This window comes from Triturus cristatus, chromosome 6 (genome assembly GCF_964204655.1).
Source record: "Triturus cristatus chromosome 6, aTriCri1.1, whole genome shotgun sequence".
Lineage (NCBI taxonomy): Eukaryota > Metazoa > Chordata > Amphibia > Caudata > Salamandridae > Triturus > Triturus cristatus.
The window spans coordinates 937,082,469-937,100,602 of NC_140589.1; positions in this window are offsets into that span (position 1 = coordinate 937,082,469).

The window sequence follows — 18,134 nt, forward strand, 5'->3', positions numbered from 1 at the left end:
CAATGGGGGTGGATAACAAGATTGTTAACTTTTTAGAGGATTTGCACAAGTCAACCAAGGCTAATGTCAGGTTTCCTCAGGATCTTCGGGTCACTAGGGACCGGGAGACAAAGAAGGGAGTACGGCAAGGTTGTATCCTGGCCCCATTCCTGTTTAACCTCTACATTAACGATTTGGATACTGCTTTAAGAGCCACTGGTGTAGACTACCTGTGTGTAGGACGGCGTGGCATCCCCGTCTTGCTTTATGCGGACAATGCCGTCCTTATATCTACAACTGCACTAGGTTTGCAATTTCTATTAAAGGCATTTTCTAAATTTATGACTGATCGGGACCTAGCAATAAATAATTCTATATCTTATATAATGCAAGTAGGGCAACAACCCAAAAAAAGTTTTCAATTTAGTGTTGGCCCTGCTAAGATCCCCCGCACTAATGTTTTTTCCTATTTAGGGGTTCTCTTTGATGATCGTTTAAAATGGGGTCCATTAATTTTGAGGAAAAGGGGGGACCTGGCCCGGGCAAATGCGGCAATTTTTAATTTCGCCTCAAAAATAGGCAAGAAACCAATTGGAGCCATGTTGAAAGTTTATCAAGCCATCTGAGATTCTTACTAAGTAGGTTTCGGATGAACATTTTTCACCTCCTGTTAGCTAGGCCTATCGGATGCAATAAAGGTCAAGTGCTAGCTCCCTGTGGCTGCGACAGACAGTCTCCTCAGGATCTGCTGCATTTTATGTTTTTATGTAAGTTTTACAAAACCCCTCGAAGGTATTTGCTGGTTCCCATTTTAAAAAGATTTAAGTTTATTCAGGCCCGTCCTGCCTTTATGTATCTTCAATTGTTGAAAGAGGATTGTATTATTTTTATAGTGGGGTTTTTAAAATCCACTGTTAAATCTAGGACCTGTATAAATGTTTAGATAATGGATGATCTATGTAGGATTTATTAGTTTTGAAGGTTTATCTTGCCCCATAAGGTAAATATAATAGGAAGATATGCTCTCCTGGCACATTGCACTTTATGGTTATTGATTAATTTGGGATGCGGTGCTGGGTTCTATTTATAAATTGTGTATGAGATTTTACTTTTTATATCATGTTTTAATGTATTACTGTTTTTATGTATATGTAATTTTTGTAACTTTTTTATGGTTCTCCAATGTGAAACCGAATAAAGTTTATTTGATTTGATTTGATTTGACCACACATATCATGGGAATGTCCACTAGAGGATGAAATCTGGAAGAAAGTACAAGAGGAAAGTTGACTAGCTATAGGATAGCGATACAAATTGTTGACCACTAGGCAGAAATTGTACCCCAAAAAAATGATACAAATGTTCCTGCCAAATTCCATGAAAATGCTTAGCTTAGGATTCATATGAGTACTAGCAAAATGGGAAGAAGAGTGGCTTGGGATGTGAGGACAGTTTGAGAATGGGAAGAAGGATGGAAGGGAAAGAGCGGGATTATGCTATCTGCAGGAAACTGTTATATACATGTTTGATGTTTGTGTAATGAAAAGAGGTCCATCTCATTCTATAGACAAATAATTCTTAAAATGCCCAAAATATGTCAAGGCCACTGTAATTCTTACAATATCCACAACACATCAAGAGGTCTGCCTTATCACAGGGTCACCCTGTGTTAGGTCTAACTTAATGCACAGAATCGCCACAATATGCCACAGAGAAGTCCACTATGTGCCAAGGGCCCCATAATGCCTAGAATGTGCACAGTATGTCAAAGGAAGGCCCCCTTACAATATGTCCACCATATACTAAGGATAGCATAATGTCTAGAGTAATCAAAAAAGGTTAAGAAGAAAGCAATCATAAGTCAGTGTCACTGCAATGACTAGAATGTCCACAATATGCCCAGTGAGAACTACCTTATGCTAGGACCGCTCTAATGCCTGAAATGGATACACTATGCCAAGGATATGACTGCCATATGCCCAGCCAAATGGAATACCCAATGTCTAAAATGACCAGAGTACACCTACTGGAGGTAGGGTCGGTAGTCACCAGATGCCCAGGGTGGTGCCCACCCTATGCAAAGAGATTATTGCCATTAAATTCCATGGTTGGTAGCCACCAAAAGCACGCACAAGCACATACGTTCATTCACTAACCCCCATGCACATACACACATACATACACAGACAAGTACACACACACATGCACACAAACACACACACACATTTAAGTCTTGTCCACTTGACCCTTCAGGTCCCTTTCCAGCAAGGCCGGACTGGCAATACCATGCATCAGGCACTTCTCCAGGAGGCTTGAAGGGTGGGGGGGCAGCTTTGTTACCTGGTTCCGGTTTTGTAGGAGTGCAGCACTTTTAAAAACACCCTCTGCAGAGTTCCTTGTATTGGCAGCAGTTTTCAGGCAACAATTAAAGTGCAAAGATAACTCTGGTGATTAATGTACCTGCTGGGAGAGATCGGGGTGATGTCTAGTGGCAATTTTGACTCATTATAAAGTAGGGCAGAGGATTAATATGCCTGCTGAAAAGAATGTTCATTAAAGAGTGCCAGTTGTAATTTTTGTGAAAGCCTGTGACCTTTCCAGGTAATCAAACCAAGTAGGCCTTTATTCTATCATATTTAAGTTGGAATGAGGCCAATTTTATTTTTATTTTTTTATATGGTTAGAAACAAATTGCCATTGGCGCACAGCTTGTCTGCATTTTGTAGTCAGATGCACAAATTATTCCTTCATTCATTAGAACAGTTTATTTTGGAAATGTTTTTCCTTAAAAGTCAATGTAAACAATACAATAGCTCATGACATATAGCACAGAATAGAATTATATAAGTACTGTATAAGTTTATAAAAACTTACAGCAATCATTTAGGGGTATATCATCAAGGGCATTATCGCCACTTTAGCGGCACTTTTTGTAGCTAAAGCGGCGATATTCCTATCGCCCTATAAACAAGGCGGCGCTAACATGCATTAGCGCATGTTAACTGCCGAATTCCCAACGCCTGGCATCTCAGCGATAAACATCTCTAATGAGATGCAAAGTAGGCGAGGCTGGGAAAACAACATGGTAAATTATCACTAAGGCAGCTTCGCGATATCAGCAAAGAGCCTCAGCGATAATAATCATCGTGTTAACTATGCCTTAATGCAGGAATTTAACGTCTGTTAAATTCCTGACTAAGGCATACCTAACATGGGAGGTGGATTATGGTGATACGACCACAGGGTAATATCACCATTGCTATCTCCGTTTTGAGTGCAACATCGCTGGTTTTCCAGTGATGTTGGCCCATTACCCTGGATATCGCTGGAATATTATCGCCCTGGAGTAACGCGTTGTTGATAACGCGCTAACCGGGCGATAAATTCCAGCGATAGACTGCGATAAATATAAAAGCGCTAAGCGCGCTTTGCGATATTTATCGCCGTCTGTTGCTGATATGCCCCTTAATTGTCCTGTATAAACATTAAAACCCAATAAATTAAATTAAACAATAGAGTTAATAAAAAATAATCCAGATCCTTCCCAAAAAAGTGCAAGATTTAATGACCTAGGTACTAAGAAATACTTCCTTACTGCACTCTCTAATCAAGTAAGCCTACACATCAAAAACCAGAAGACCCAGTTTACAATGATCAAACTTGAATCACTACTAAGAAATCTAATAGCCTCCATGAAGCTTGTAGTATCAGTTCTTTAGCACAACGCGGCTATCCACTTCTTCCTCAGTGCTAAATAGGCCCAGCAAAAAATAGTAATTGGGCTGCTGACTCTACATTCACACTGTAGGAAAGTGAATTTTTTAGTAGGTGGTGGTATTCACCTTCAGCTAGTAACAATACCACAATCACTAATAGGACCAGTCAAATCACAATAAATTAATCCTTGCTCAGCCCCTGGAAGCTTGGCAAACAAGACAGGTATGTGTAAAGCATTTAATATCACCAAAATAGTACATAAGTAAATGACACAACACAATAAAAATCCAACACCAATTTGGAGAAATAGAGAATATTTTATCTTTAAAATGACACGAAAAACGAAAAACATCCAATGTAGGAAACCAGACATATAATTTGCCTAAGAATTAAATAAAAAATTGTGCATTCTTGTTCCAAAAAGCATAAAGCTCCACTTGCAGCTATCTGTTCATGCTGGACCAGGACAAAGATAACGTTTTAGGCCGACCACAATGGAGCACAGGTCAGATAGGCTGATTGTTAGGTCCCGGTCAAAAGTTTACCTTTGGAATTTGTATTTTCCTTGGAGCTTTTTCTCATCTACGGGTTCATCGGCGGGTCCTCAGGCTTCCTAGGCCCAAAGTTCCATTCAATGACGACGGCCTCCTGCAACGCAATGTCTCAGTGAGTTTCTGGAAGCATCTGGACAAAGACGCACAGTCAGGCCAATTTGCGAGTCCTCCTGAGCTTTTCTGAAAATCTTTGTAGAAAGTTTCTTTCTTTGCAGATCTTGTAGTTTCTTGGTTCCTTTGGGGAAATAGGTGTCCACTAGCTCAGTACAAGGTTTCAGAGACTCTGGACTGCCCCTTGGGGGCTACGACTCAATTTCCCACAATTCAACTGCACAGTCCATAAAAAATCCAGTTGCAGCTAGTCAGCTGGGGTGGTCCTGTCTTTGGGCTTGCAGGAGACTTATTTCAGCACTGTTGTACCTGTTGCTAATCAGGAAGTCCTCTCTTTTTCCTTTGTGTCAGGCACAGTCCATTTTTTGTGGAGCCTTGAGAGTGCAGCAGGAGCTGTCCTTTTGAGCGAAAGCCTTCTGTGGTGCAATTCAAGGGTCCAGCAGGGCAGTCCTTCTTCTTTTGTTCCGGGCAGTGTCCTGAAAAGATCTGGCAGCTCTCCCATATTTATCCTCCATTCTGGGCTAGGAAGAGGGGGGGCAACCCAACTAATAGGGGTAAAGCTACCTCCCTATGCTATGACCACTTCCTGCGACGAGTGGCATATTTGTGACCCAGAATGCACTGTTCTCAAAAAAATCAAAATGAAGAAAAATCTCCTTGGTGTTTGTGTCTGTGTAACCTAACTCGAAGGTGTGGCTAGCAACGCACTACTCTCCCCTTCCAGCCCCTCTACTAATCAAATTATAGGGGCTGGGTCTATGGCATCTGTTCTCCTGCCTTTAAAGCCAGCTTATCGCCCCTGCCCCTTCCTCTCCCTGGCTTCTCAAAGCAAATATTCTCCCACCAAATGGCTGTATTATTGCAGCCCCAGCCCTCTACACACCTACTAGGGGCGCAGCTTGGTTCAGGAAGTCAAAGGCTGACCAATCAGAAGAGGCCGCTACAGGGCTGCTTTAGGTAACCTCAGGATAGTAAGTTCTAAAATTACTTTTCTGTAATAGAAATAAGAAATTCCAGCAGCAGTCAAAAATGTGAGTGATCAGTACAAAATGGATGACTTTCCTACAGGCACTACAAACCGGACAGATTGCAGAGCTATCACCCAATTTGGATACATTTTTTTATGCACAATAAGTTTGCATTTAAGGTACCATATCTAAACTGCAAAAAACGTAATTCTTGCTAGTGGTGGAGAAACTGAGTCCATGAGTGACTCATCAGCCGGGAAGGGTTTAAATCATAAAAACCTTTCAACCAAAACCCTTTGCTTGCGTGAGCAGAAGATCTTCTCCATCCCATGATTCTAAAAGGTTTTCTTGATGGCTCGTCTAGAAATTGAGATGAGATCCTCGGGATGACGCCAGAATCTTTCAATTCAATTTAGTTAAAGATAATTTCACAAAGTGCAGCCAGGGGATTTTAGGACTATCTAACAGGTTCAATAGTGCTTAGACCCCGATTATTTCGGAGGAAAGTTCCTCATTCGTCCATAAACGATGCCAGTATAATAAAGGGCGGCTATATATTTTCAACCTTATCTCTCTATGAGCCAGGTCAGGAAGACAGAGGCTAGAGAGGTGCGGGTAGCAATACCAAAAAGGGATCTAAAAAAACTTTTGGCAACTGTTAAGAAATTGCAGTGAGTATAACCCCATATTTCTGAGCCTTGATGTTGTAAATTTTAATTGCTGCACAAATTATTTCAAGTTCCATACTTTTTCTATAGATACAGAATTATTGAATTGAAAACAGGGCCCTCAAGATCTACTGACTTATATCACCACATTCAGTAGATTGGTACTTGAGACTGGTTGGCCACAAGTAAAAAGGGCAATCCTATTTTATCAGGGCCTTTGAAGTGAGTTGAAGAATGTTTTAATCCTCTTTCTAAATGTGATGAGCTAACAGAGTTAGTGGTACAATCACATCACCTTTTATGCGGCCGTAAATCAGAAAAGACAAATGTATTGTAATCTGGCCTAAGCAGTGCTTAATTTGAGCCGGTGGTTTCCGGTGCTCGCCAACGTCACTTGATTGTCAGCACTGGGGCTTATGATAGTCTGCCACATGGGGGCGCTGTCTGCTTATTTTAGGTCTGAACATAACAACAGTTGTTTATTAATTCTCATGTATCAACATTGACTGATTACTGCCACCCAAGCTTTTGCTTGGAATAGTATGGATTGTCACATTTGCAAGAGTGTGATGGTTAATAGTCATGTTGGTACTGTCATGGCAGTTCTGGCAGGGGCAATGAACAGTGCAAGCTGCAGTGGTCTCCTGACAGGGTCCCTCCCACTTATTGTTTCACAAATTAAGAATTGGTAAGGCAGAAGAGGGTAGCATATGGGTAAGTCCTAGGGTAATGCAGTTAAGCGGTATGAGAGGGCCTATATTTAAAAAATGAAAGATAAAATAGGCATATAAGTGGGGTGTGTCTTTATTGGGGATGCCCAGGACATTTTGTAAAAGATTACAATATTAAATCCAATATTGTTTGGAGTCAGTTCATGACAGTGTTACCTTAGGATAGGTCTGTCAGAGGAAAACTACACTCCTTGGCGGTCAAATGTACTACCTTGTCAAGCAGAGAACTTAAGTCAGTTCCCAGAATGTTTTTTAGATACTGTACAGTTAACTTGCCATGCATGGTAATTCCTCTGAAGACTATTTTTTCAGAAATTCAGGAAAACTTAGTTTTTAGACTATCAAACTGAGGTGCTTCTGTGAGATACATGGATATTAAGTTTGTTCAATCTTTACAAATTCTAGGTATTAGGAGGAAGTTCTGAGGATGTTAAGTCAGTGGATGCTTCTAACATATCCTCAGGCTTAGTGGGGTTTCAGACACATTTGGTTTCAATGGGAATCATTATAAGAATATTTGGTTTTATTTGAAGGATGCTTCTCAGTTTGAGGCGATTCTAGGTATGCCATTGTTAAGACTACACAATCCTCATATTGATTGATCTACCAGGACAGTTCAGTTGAACTCTGACTACTGTCAGTGTTAGCTGTAAAATTTCATTTATATCAAGAGAGAATTGTCCTTCCAGGGTATAGCATGTACGAGGAATTTGCAGCTTTTTGTTGTGCTGTTTCTTTATCTGCTTGTTACCAGGAATTTAGAGGGTTACTGACAAAATATCCCCATTCAAAATATCATCCTACCAAAATATCATGGCCAAAATATTGTTGTAAAAAATATCATCATCTCCTACTTATAATGGAAAGTACAAATTTATTGAGAAAAAAACATAATTGTCATTAATAATGTTGTATTAAATATAATTTTGCAAAATATATATACATTTATATATTTAATACATTAAACAGTAACAATAATTTAATAAAAATAAAATCGATTTAATCTGTATCTAAACAAATATAACAATTACATTTCTGTAAAAAAAAGATAAACACATATCTATATAAATATATATATATATATATGTACATATATCTAGTTAAAAAACAGTTAAACTAATACATTATAATTTCATAATTTTTTAATAATGTAATTATATATCTATATCTATATCTATATCTATATCTATATCTATATCTATATATATATATATATATATATATATATATATATATATCAAAGCTACCAAGTACCCAACGTACGAGGAGCACTCGGGCCTCAGCTGCACACAAGGAGCCATTCATAGGTAAGCACGCCTCCACCACAACGATTCCTTTCACTGTTCAAACTGCCCTGGATGCCTGACGCGTTTCGAAGTGTCCCCACTTCTCTTCAGAGGCTTTGGCAGTTCAAGAAGAGCGCGTAAGGCACCGCCCCCTTAAATGCATGGATGCACGCCCTGGATGGGCTTATGGGACTTGTAGTGCCTTACGTTGCACAAATGTTCAGCTGGCAACTTCTTCGAGCCCACAGATGGGCCTCGCTGTGCATGGTTCGTGCAAGATCCGTAGGCTGCTGCCCCACGATATCGGCCCAATGATAAGGCCGCGTGGCCCCCACTTCTCTAGGGTGGTGCTCCTCCCACGGCTGGGTCGCCGCGTAAAAATCAAAGCTACCAAGTACCCAACGTACGAGGAGCACTCGGGCCTCAGCTGCACACAAGGAGCCATTCATAGGTAAGCACGCCTCCACCACAACGATTCCTTTCACTGTTCAAACTGCCCTGGATGCCTGACGCGTTTCGAAGTGTCCCCACTTCTCTTCAGAGGCTTTGGCAGTTCAAGAAGAGCGCGTAAGGCACCGCCCCCTTAAATGCATGGATGCACGCCCTGGATGGGCTTATGGGACTTGTAGTGCCTTACGTTGCGCAAATGTTCAGCTGGCAACTTCTTCGAGCCCACAGATGGGCCTCGCTGTGCATGGTTCGTGCAAGATCCGTAGGCTGCTGCCCCACGATATCGGCCCAATGATAAGGCCGCGTGGCCCCCACTTCTCTAGGGTGGTGCTCCTCCCGCGGCTGGGTCGCCGCGTAAAAATCAAAGCTACCAAGTACCCAACGTACGAGGAGCACTCGGGCCTCAGCTGCACACAAGGAGCCATTCATAGGTAAGCACGCCTCCACCACAACGATTCCTTTCACTGTTCAAACTGCCCTGGATGCCTGACGCGTTTCGAAGTGTCCCCACTTCTCTTCAGAGGCTTTGGCAGTTCAAGAAGAGCGCGTAAGGCACCGCCCCCTTAAATGCATGGATGCACGCCCTGGATGGGCTTATGGGACTTGTAGTGCCTTACGTTGCGCAAATGTTCAGCTGGCAACTTCTTCGAGCCCACAGATGGGCCTCGCTGTGCATGGTTCGTGCAAGATCCGTAGGCTGCTGCCCCACGATATCGGCCCAATGATAAGGCCGCGTGGCCCCCACTTCTCTAGGGTGGTGCTCCTCCCGCGGCTGGGTCGCCGCGTAAAAATCAAAGCTACCAAGTACCCAACGTACGAGGAGCACTCGGGCCTCAGCTGCACACAAGGAGCCATTCATAGGTAAGCACGCCTCCACCACAACGATTCCTTTCACTGTTCAAACTGCCCTGGATGCCTGACGCGTTTCGAAGTGTCCCCACTTCTCTTCAGAGGCTTTGGCAGTTCAAGAAGAGCGCGTAAGGCACCGCCCCCTTAAATGCATGGATGCACGCCCTGGATGGGCTTATGGGACTTGTAGTGCCTTACGTTGCGCAAATGTTCAGCTGGCAACTTCTTCGAGCCCACAGATGGGCCTCGCTGTGCATGGTTCGTGCAAGATCCGTAGGCTGCTGCCCCACGATATCGGCCCAATGATAAGGCCGCGTGGCCCCCACTTCTCTAGGGGGGTGCTCCTCCCGCGGCTGGGTCGCCGCGTAAAAATCAAAGCTACCAAGTACCCAACGTACGAGGAGCACTCGGGCCTCAGCTGCACACAAGGAGCCATTCATAGGTAAGCACGCCTCCACCACAACGATTCCTTTCACTGTTCAAACTGCCCTGGATGCCTGACGCGTTTCGAAGTGTCCCCACTTCTCTTCAGAGGCTTTGGCAGTTCAAGAAGAGCGCGTAAGGCACCGCCCCCTTAAATGCATGGATGCACGCCCTGGATGGGCTTATGGGACTTGTAGTGCCTTACGTTGCGCAAATGTTCAGCTGGCAACTTCTTCGAGCCCACAGATGGGCCTCGCTGTGCATGGTTCGTGCAAGATGCGTAGGCTGCTTCCCCACGATATCGGCCCAATGATAAGGCCGCGTGGCCCCCACTTCTCTAGGGTGGTGCTCCTCCCGCGGCTGGGTCACCGCGTAAAAATCATTTTTTATTGTTTCACAAATTAAGAATTGGTAAGGCAGAAGAGGGTAGCATATGGGTAAGTCCTAGGGTAATGCAGTTAAGCGGTATGAGAGGGCCTATATTTAAAAAATGAAAGATAAAATAGGCATATAAGTGGGGTGTGTCTTTATTGGGGATGCCCAGGACATTTTGTAAAAGATTACAATATTAAATCCAATATTGTTTGGAGTCAGTTCATGACAGTGTTACCTTAGGATAGGTCTGTCAGAGGAAAACTACACTCGTTGACGGTCAAATGTACTACCTTGTCAAGCAGAGAACTTAAGTCAGTTCCCAGAATGTTTTTTAGATACTGTACAGTTAACTTGCCATGCATGGTAATTCCTCTGAAGACTATTTTTTCAGAAATTCAGGAAAACTTAGTTTTTAGACTATCAAACTGTGGTGCTTCTGTGAGATACATGGATATTAAGTTTGTTCAATCTTTACAATTTCTAGGTATTAGGAGGAAGTTCTGAGGATGTTAAGTCAGTGGATGCTTCTAACATATCCTCAGGCTTAGTGGGGTTTCAGACACATTTGGTTTCAATGGGAATCATTATAAGAATATTTGGTTTTATTTGAAGGATGCTTCTCAGTTTGAGGCGATTCTAGGTATGCCATTGTTAAGACTACATAATCCTCATATTGATTGATCTACCAGGACAGTTCAGTTGAACTCTGACTACTGTCAGTGTTAGCTGTAAAATTTCATTTATATCAAGAGAAAATTGTCCTTCCAGGGTATAGCATGTACGAGGAATTTGCAGCTTTTTGTTGTACTGTTTCTGTATCTGCTTGTTACCAGGAATTTAGAGGGTTACTGACAAAATATCCCCATTCAAAATATCATCCTACCAAAATATCATGGCCAAAATATTGTTGTAAAAAATATCATCATCTCCTACTTATAATGGAAAGTACAAATTTATTGAGAAAAAAACATAATTGTCATTAATAATGTTGTATTAAATATAATTTTGCAAAATATATATACATTTATATATTTAATACATTAAACAGTAACAATAATTTAATAAAAATAAAATCGATGTAATCTGTATCTAAACAAATATAACAATTACATTTCTGTAAAAAAAAGATAAACACATATCTATATAAATATATATATATATGTACATATATCTAGTTAAAAAACAGTTAAACTAATACATTATAATTTCATAATTTTTTAATAATGTAATTATATATATCTATATCTATATCTATATCTATATATATATATATATATATATATATATATATATATATATATATATATATATATATATATATATATATATATATATATATATATATATATATATATATTACCTACTGGCGGTCGCCAGTAGGTAGTTATAGTTAGGACCCCTTTTCCATAGGAAATCCGCAACATTCTATTTTGAATAACTTTGGCGCCGGTCGATGAATCCTCGCGAATTTGTCAAAATAGGTGGGGCGCTATGCTCCGCTCCTACCCTGAAAGTCTCGGGGGGATTCGTCAAGCGGGGGCTGAGATAAAAGGGGGGTCCCAAAACGCGTTTTTCCCATGCATTTTTCCATAGGACCTTTAGACAGAGCTACAGCCCGAACGGCTGAACAGAATTACTAGAAATTTGGCAGAGAGGTAGTCCCTATGTCAAGGAAGTGCCTTTTGTAGGTTTGGTGTAAATCTGTTCAGTAGATTCTGAGAAAATAGCCTTTAAATCAATTTATATATCTGAGCCCGCTTACGGTACGCTTACCGTACGCTTACCGTACGCGTACGGTGGCGTGCGCGAGCGCGATTCTGATTGGCTCTTAGATCTTAGTAAACATTCGAATCGGCCGAAACCAGGAAGCGGCGTCCGCCATTTTGTCTCTCGCACTGAGTGTTATTTATCAAACATGATGCCCAAAAACATGTTACGGGGCTGTTTTGACAACTCCCTCCCACATAGTCATGTTGAGGGAGTCCCCAAACATCCCCCAAGAGCAAAAACGGTTTTATTTTTTTTTCGGCAATTTCGCCGAGTACGCTTACCGTACGCTTACCGTAAGCGTACGGTAAAAAATAGAAATAAAAAAAACACTATCCACACTTACCCCACCCCCTGTGCTTTTGGTTGCCGTAGGCCACCAAATGTACAGGGCTTATTACAAAAGTAAAAAAACTATATTTTGGCAACATGAAATTATAAAATCGAAATAAAAAAAACACTATCCACATTGACCCCACCCCCTGTGCTTTTGGTGGCCGAAGGCCACCAAATGTACAGGGCTTATTAAAGTTGATAAAAACCGTGCACGGAACGCACTGCGTTAAGTGGGCGCGCACGCCTCGAATGGCGTAAAGTAACTTAGCATTTAAAAAACCGTACAAATTCACTGAAAAAACCATAGGTTTCACACACGTTATAGTTAGGAATTAGCATTTAAAAAACCTTGCAAATTCACTGAAAAAACCATAGGTTTCACACATGTTATAGTTAGCAGAAATTTTACTGATAAAAAACCAATGAAATTGCCCCGTTATAGTTAGTGCTGGCAACTATAACTCACGCCACCGCAATCTTCTGCTGATGACATATGTGTCTTTATAAAAAAAAATATTTGTAATATATGTATAGCTAAAAATGTATGGAAGAAGACATGGGCAAATAAGTGTCTAAATACAGTATTAGCATCAGCAGAGGATTGCGGTCGCGTGAGTTATAGTTGCCAGCACTAACTATAACGGGGCAATTTCATTGGTTTTTTATCAGTAAAATTTCCGCTAACTATAACATGTGTGAAACCTATGGTTTTTTCAGTGAATATATATATATATATATATTACAGGCAGTCGCCAGTAGGTAGTTATAGTTAGGTCCTATTATCCATAGGAAATCTGCAACATTCTATTTGGAATAACTTTGGCGGCGGTTGACGAATGTTCACGAAATTTTCAAAACTGGTGGGGCGCTACGGTCCGCTCTTTTCCTGAAAGTCTCGGGGTGATTCATCAAGCAGGGGCCGAGAAAAAAGGGGGATCCCAAAACATGTTTTCCCCATGCAATTTTCCATAGGGACCTTTAATCGCAGCTACAGCCCGAACTGCTGAACGGAATTACACCAAATTTGGCAGAAAGGTAGACCTTGGTTCAGAGTCATGCCTTTTTGTTAAATGGTGTAAATCCGTTCAGTAGTTCCTGAGAAAATCAAAATCGAAATAACATATATATCTATGGCCGTGGTGGATCCGCGCACCCTAAGCGCACCCTGCCGAGCACGAGCTGCATGCTAATTGGCTGTCAACACTCCATACCAGGAAGTGGTGCCAGCCATCTTGTGCCTCAGTAGAACTGAGGCACAAGAAAGCAGAAAAAAAACTCACAAAACGCAAAAAGGGGGCAGGGTAGAAATACCCTGACCCCCTAGGCCTGCTCAGGGACAAATAAAGCATTTTGTTTTTAAAAAAATCGGCGAGATTCATGCACCCAGCGTGAATTTCGGCCAAAAGTTTAAAAAAACGAAGCGCGGGCTCCCGCTTTTCGTTGGTAATTAGCCCCCGGGGGGCCAAGTCCCGGGGGCATGATCAAAAACCGCCACCCCTGGGGCAAAGCATTAATAGTTGCGGGGGACACACAGTCCCCCACAGCCCCGGGGACCACCCCCCCCGGGGCTTATAAATGTAATGATGGGGGCCTCTAAGGCCCCCCCAGCCCTGGGGACCGCCATCCCCCGGGGCTCGACTTAATTTTTGATTGCTAGGGGGCACGCGGACCCCCCCGCAGCCCCCGGAACCGCCACCCCCGGGGCTTTATTGTTTTTTTAAAACATACCCTGTGTGGGGGGGTCAAGCCCCCCACATGCCCCGGGGAACCCAACCTCCCTGGGGCTCTAAATATTTAAATTGGGGGGTCCGTGACGGACCCCCTAGCCCCGGGAACCAACCCCCCGGGGCTTTGTAGATGGTGGGAGGGGGGCCACGCGGCACCCCTCCTGGAGCCTTGTGATGGTACAGGGGACTGCCCCCCCAGGGCCGGCTCCTGCAGTGTCCTGGGGTGCCCACCCCCGGGACACTGTAGTTTGCTATGGCAGGGCGGGAGCCTCGCGGTTCCCGCCCTGTCATAGCAAACTGCTTTGCTATTTGGAAGAGAGAGCAGTAAACCTGCTCTCGCTTCCAAATAGCAAAGCACATTGCTTTTCCACAGGGGGAGCTGCATCTTAGCAGCTCCCCGTGTGGAAAAGCAATGCCGGCTCCCGCAGGAGGCGGGGAGCCGGCAGGGAGCCGGCGGGACTGTGGGGGAATTGGGGACCCCCCCACGGTCCCCAACGGAGTGGGCCAGCCCCAGGGGATGGGGTCCCTGGGGCAACAAGTGGCCCGGGAGGGGGGCCACGCGCCCCCTCCCCAAAATATTTTTTTTTTAAAAGACTGGCCCCGGGGATGGGGTCCCCGGGGCCATAAATGGCCTAAGGAGGGGGGCAAGGCAGACCCTTCCAATATGAGAAATATAAAAAAAGGGCCGTGCCCCAGGGGATGGGGTCCCCGGGGGCGATTATGGCCTCGGGAGGGGGGCCACGTGGGCCCCTTCCCGAATTTTCCATTAAAAAAAAAACTTAGGGGGCAGGCCCTGGGGGATGGGGTCCCCAGGGCAAAAATATGAGAAAAAGAAGGGGGGCTACACAGCCCCCCTTCTTAAAAAAACAGATAAAACAAAAGACCAACATCGCGCTGGAGGCCACGCTCCCTTCTTGCAGCACTCTGCAAACACGCCCCCTGGTGCGTTTGCAGATGGGGAACAAATTCTCTTAGAATACTGGGGGTCCCTGGGGGCAAACTAGCCCGCCAGGAACCTCCAGTATGCACCAGGGGGCTGCTTTGCAGAGAGGTGTTCTGAGGCCACGCCCCTTTTTACACCTCTCTTCAACGCAGCTCTGTGGCGCTTAATGGAGGTAGCTGGTGGGGTAGTTGCATCCCAGGGTCTCTCAGTATTCAAGGGGAGTTTATCCCCCAACTTAAAACGCGCCACGGGGCACGTTTGCACAGTGGTGAAGGGAGGGGGCAGGGCCTTAGGAGACATGTGTGCAAACACGCCCTGTGGTGCGTTTTAAGTTAAGGAATTAATTCTTCTTCAATCTTGAGGGTCCCTGGGCGCCAACTAGCCCACCAGGTACCTCCAGTATGCGCCAGGGAGCTGCGTTGCAGAGAGATGTTCAGAGGCCACGCCCATTTTTACACCTCTCTGCTTACTGGAGGTACCTGGTGGGCTAGTTGGCTCCCAGGGACCCTCAGGATTGAAGGGGACTTAATCTCCCAACTTAAAACGGACATAGGGCGCGTTTGCACAGTGGTGAAGGGAGGGGATGGTGTAGGAAAGTGGCTCTATATATACTGGACCAAAGTAAAAGCAGCCGAACTACGAATTCCGATTTACTCACCTTTTATCAGGAGAGACCTCAGTGCTGCATCTTTGAGCCCAGTACTGATCCTGAAAAGTAATTCTAACCGTACTTACCAGTAACTTGAATTTCCTTCCATAGGATATCATTGCCTGCTTTTTGCTGAAAAAGTTTGTCGATTTTTGGAACTTACAAATATTCCTCTAAAATCAGCCGAACTACGAATTCCGATTTACTCACCTGTTATCAGGAGAGACCTCAGTGCTGCATCTTTGAGCCTAGTACTGATCATGAAAAGTAATTCTAACCGTACTTACCAGTAACTTGAATTTCCTTCCATAGGATATCATTGCCTGCTTTTTGCTGAAAAAGTTTCTAAGTGTCGATTTTTGAAACTTACAAATATTTTCAAAAAATCGAGCCAACAATAAAAACGTAATTACTTGCCTGTTTTAGATAGAGGTCCAAGTGCTGAACCTAGGAGTCCAGCACTGGATTACAAAAGTAACGTGAACATACTTTACCTGCAAATTGAATTTCCTTCCATAGGATAACATTGGTAATTCCAACTGAAAAATAAATTAAGAAAAGAATATAAATATATTAAAATAAAAATATAAAACAAAAAAAATTCAGTTTCAATATTTTAAAAAACATTTTTTTCTATTGATATTAAAAATATATAATGTAATTTAAAAAATAAAATATGTAAAAATAAACAGTTAAAAAACTGTAGAAAATTAGTATAAAAAAATACATATAACTATTATTACATTTAAAAATTATCATTTAAAAAACCTTTGAAATTCACTGAAAAAACCATAGGTTTCAGACATGTTATAGTTAGGAATTAGCATTTAAAAAACCTTAGAAATTCACAGAAAAAACCATAGGTTTCAGGGATGTTATAGTTAGCTGAACATTTTACTCGTACAAAACCACTGAAATTACTCCGTTATAGTTAGTTCTGCTAACTATAACTCACGCGCCCACAATCAACTGCTGATGATGTCACATATTACATCATTCATGATATGGTCTGTGACATCACTGATGACATCACTGATGACATCTCATATGACATCACTGATGACATCATCCAGTGAATGTGGTTTGGTTTGTTATTTAAATATGTATTATATATATAGCAATCTGCATTGAAGAATGAGTGGATATATAAATATAAATATCTGGATGGAGGATTTAGTAGCAGTGTGATTGACTGTTTACTTGACTAATTTATAGTGTCTCATTAAATATATTGGATAGTGACTAAACTGTGTGAATATCTGTATCACTTTGTCAGTTGTTGTGTAAACTGCTGCACTAGTTGGTTACTAGCTATGTGAAAGTCTATATTAGTTATTGATTAGTTAACTGAGTATTTGTATGGGAGAGTGAATGTGTGTGTGGTTTGGTGGGGGAGTGTGACTGCCCAAAGATGTGTGAATAGTTGATTCAGTAGGTATATGAGGTTAAGACTACATGTTATAACAGTTGTTTGGTTGAGTGAATATATTTATGGGTGTGGTGATGAGCAAATATATCTCTCAATGGTACATGTCCAACAAACTAGAAAAATAAAAGACAGTGTATGTGACAGTTGTTGTATATAAATAAGTATACATAAGACTCAGTGATTGTATGAGTGACTGTATGGATAACTGTATACTTGTAATAGTGATTTTATAACACACTAAGGGGCCGATTCCGAACCTTGTCGGAAAGCACTCCGACCGAGTCGGATCCGGAGTGTTTTTCGACCGAGCTGGACCCCTACAGTCCGACCGAGCGAGTACGATGCGCACATTTGCTGTCGGACTCGGTTCGGTCGCACTCCCATAGAAGTCAATGGGAGCCAGTTGTACGACGGGTACATGCGCTCCCATTGACTGAATGGGTATGTCTCGAATAAGTGCGCCACCTACGGTGGGTACGCGTCGGTGCCATACATGCCTGTGTGGGGGAGACGCATATGTCTCCCCCTGTGTGCGAGTCGTACGGCTGCGGGTGTCGGGGGGTCCGACGCAGACCCCCGAAGTCCGACTCCGGGAGCCTTTGCAAGCTGGACACTCCGGCTCGCACAGGCTGTCCGACGCGTGCATCATACTGGCTTGGTCATGAATCGCATCCATTGCACCCCACGGTTAGCTTGCGACCGAGACGTACGGAGCGGTTTGGACCCGGAAACGACTCGATCGGTGAATTTCATGTAGCTCGCATCGTACTGACTCGCTCGTACAGCTAAATTTTGATGAGGCTCCCGCTACCCGGCAGTACTTAAGGAGCAGAGTCTACATAACAGTAATACTCTGTGACCTTTCGAGAAATTCTTGAAGGTTTCTGCACAACCGTGAGTTATGGTACACAATTAACGCCACAGGTTAGGATAAGCCTTAGCGCGCTTATACCGCCGTGGCTTTTCCTTTGGTCCTGACGAAAGCTTCGCTAAATCAAATAATAGAAGCTGAAACATGTTGACCACATGCTATTTTTTGGATGTAACTGGTCAAATTAATTCCAGTTAGGGACATCCATCTCACTTGTTTTTAAACAGGAGCCTTTACTTCCGCTAATTAAAAATATTGGGTGGACAAAGGCCCCCTTCCCCTTAATTTTTAAATATCACTA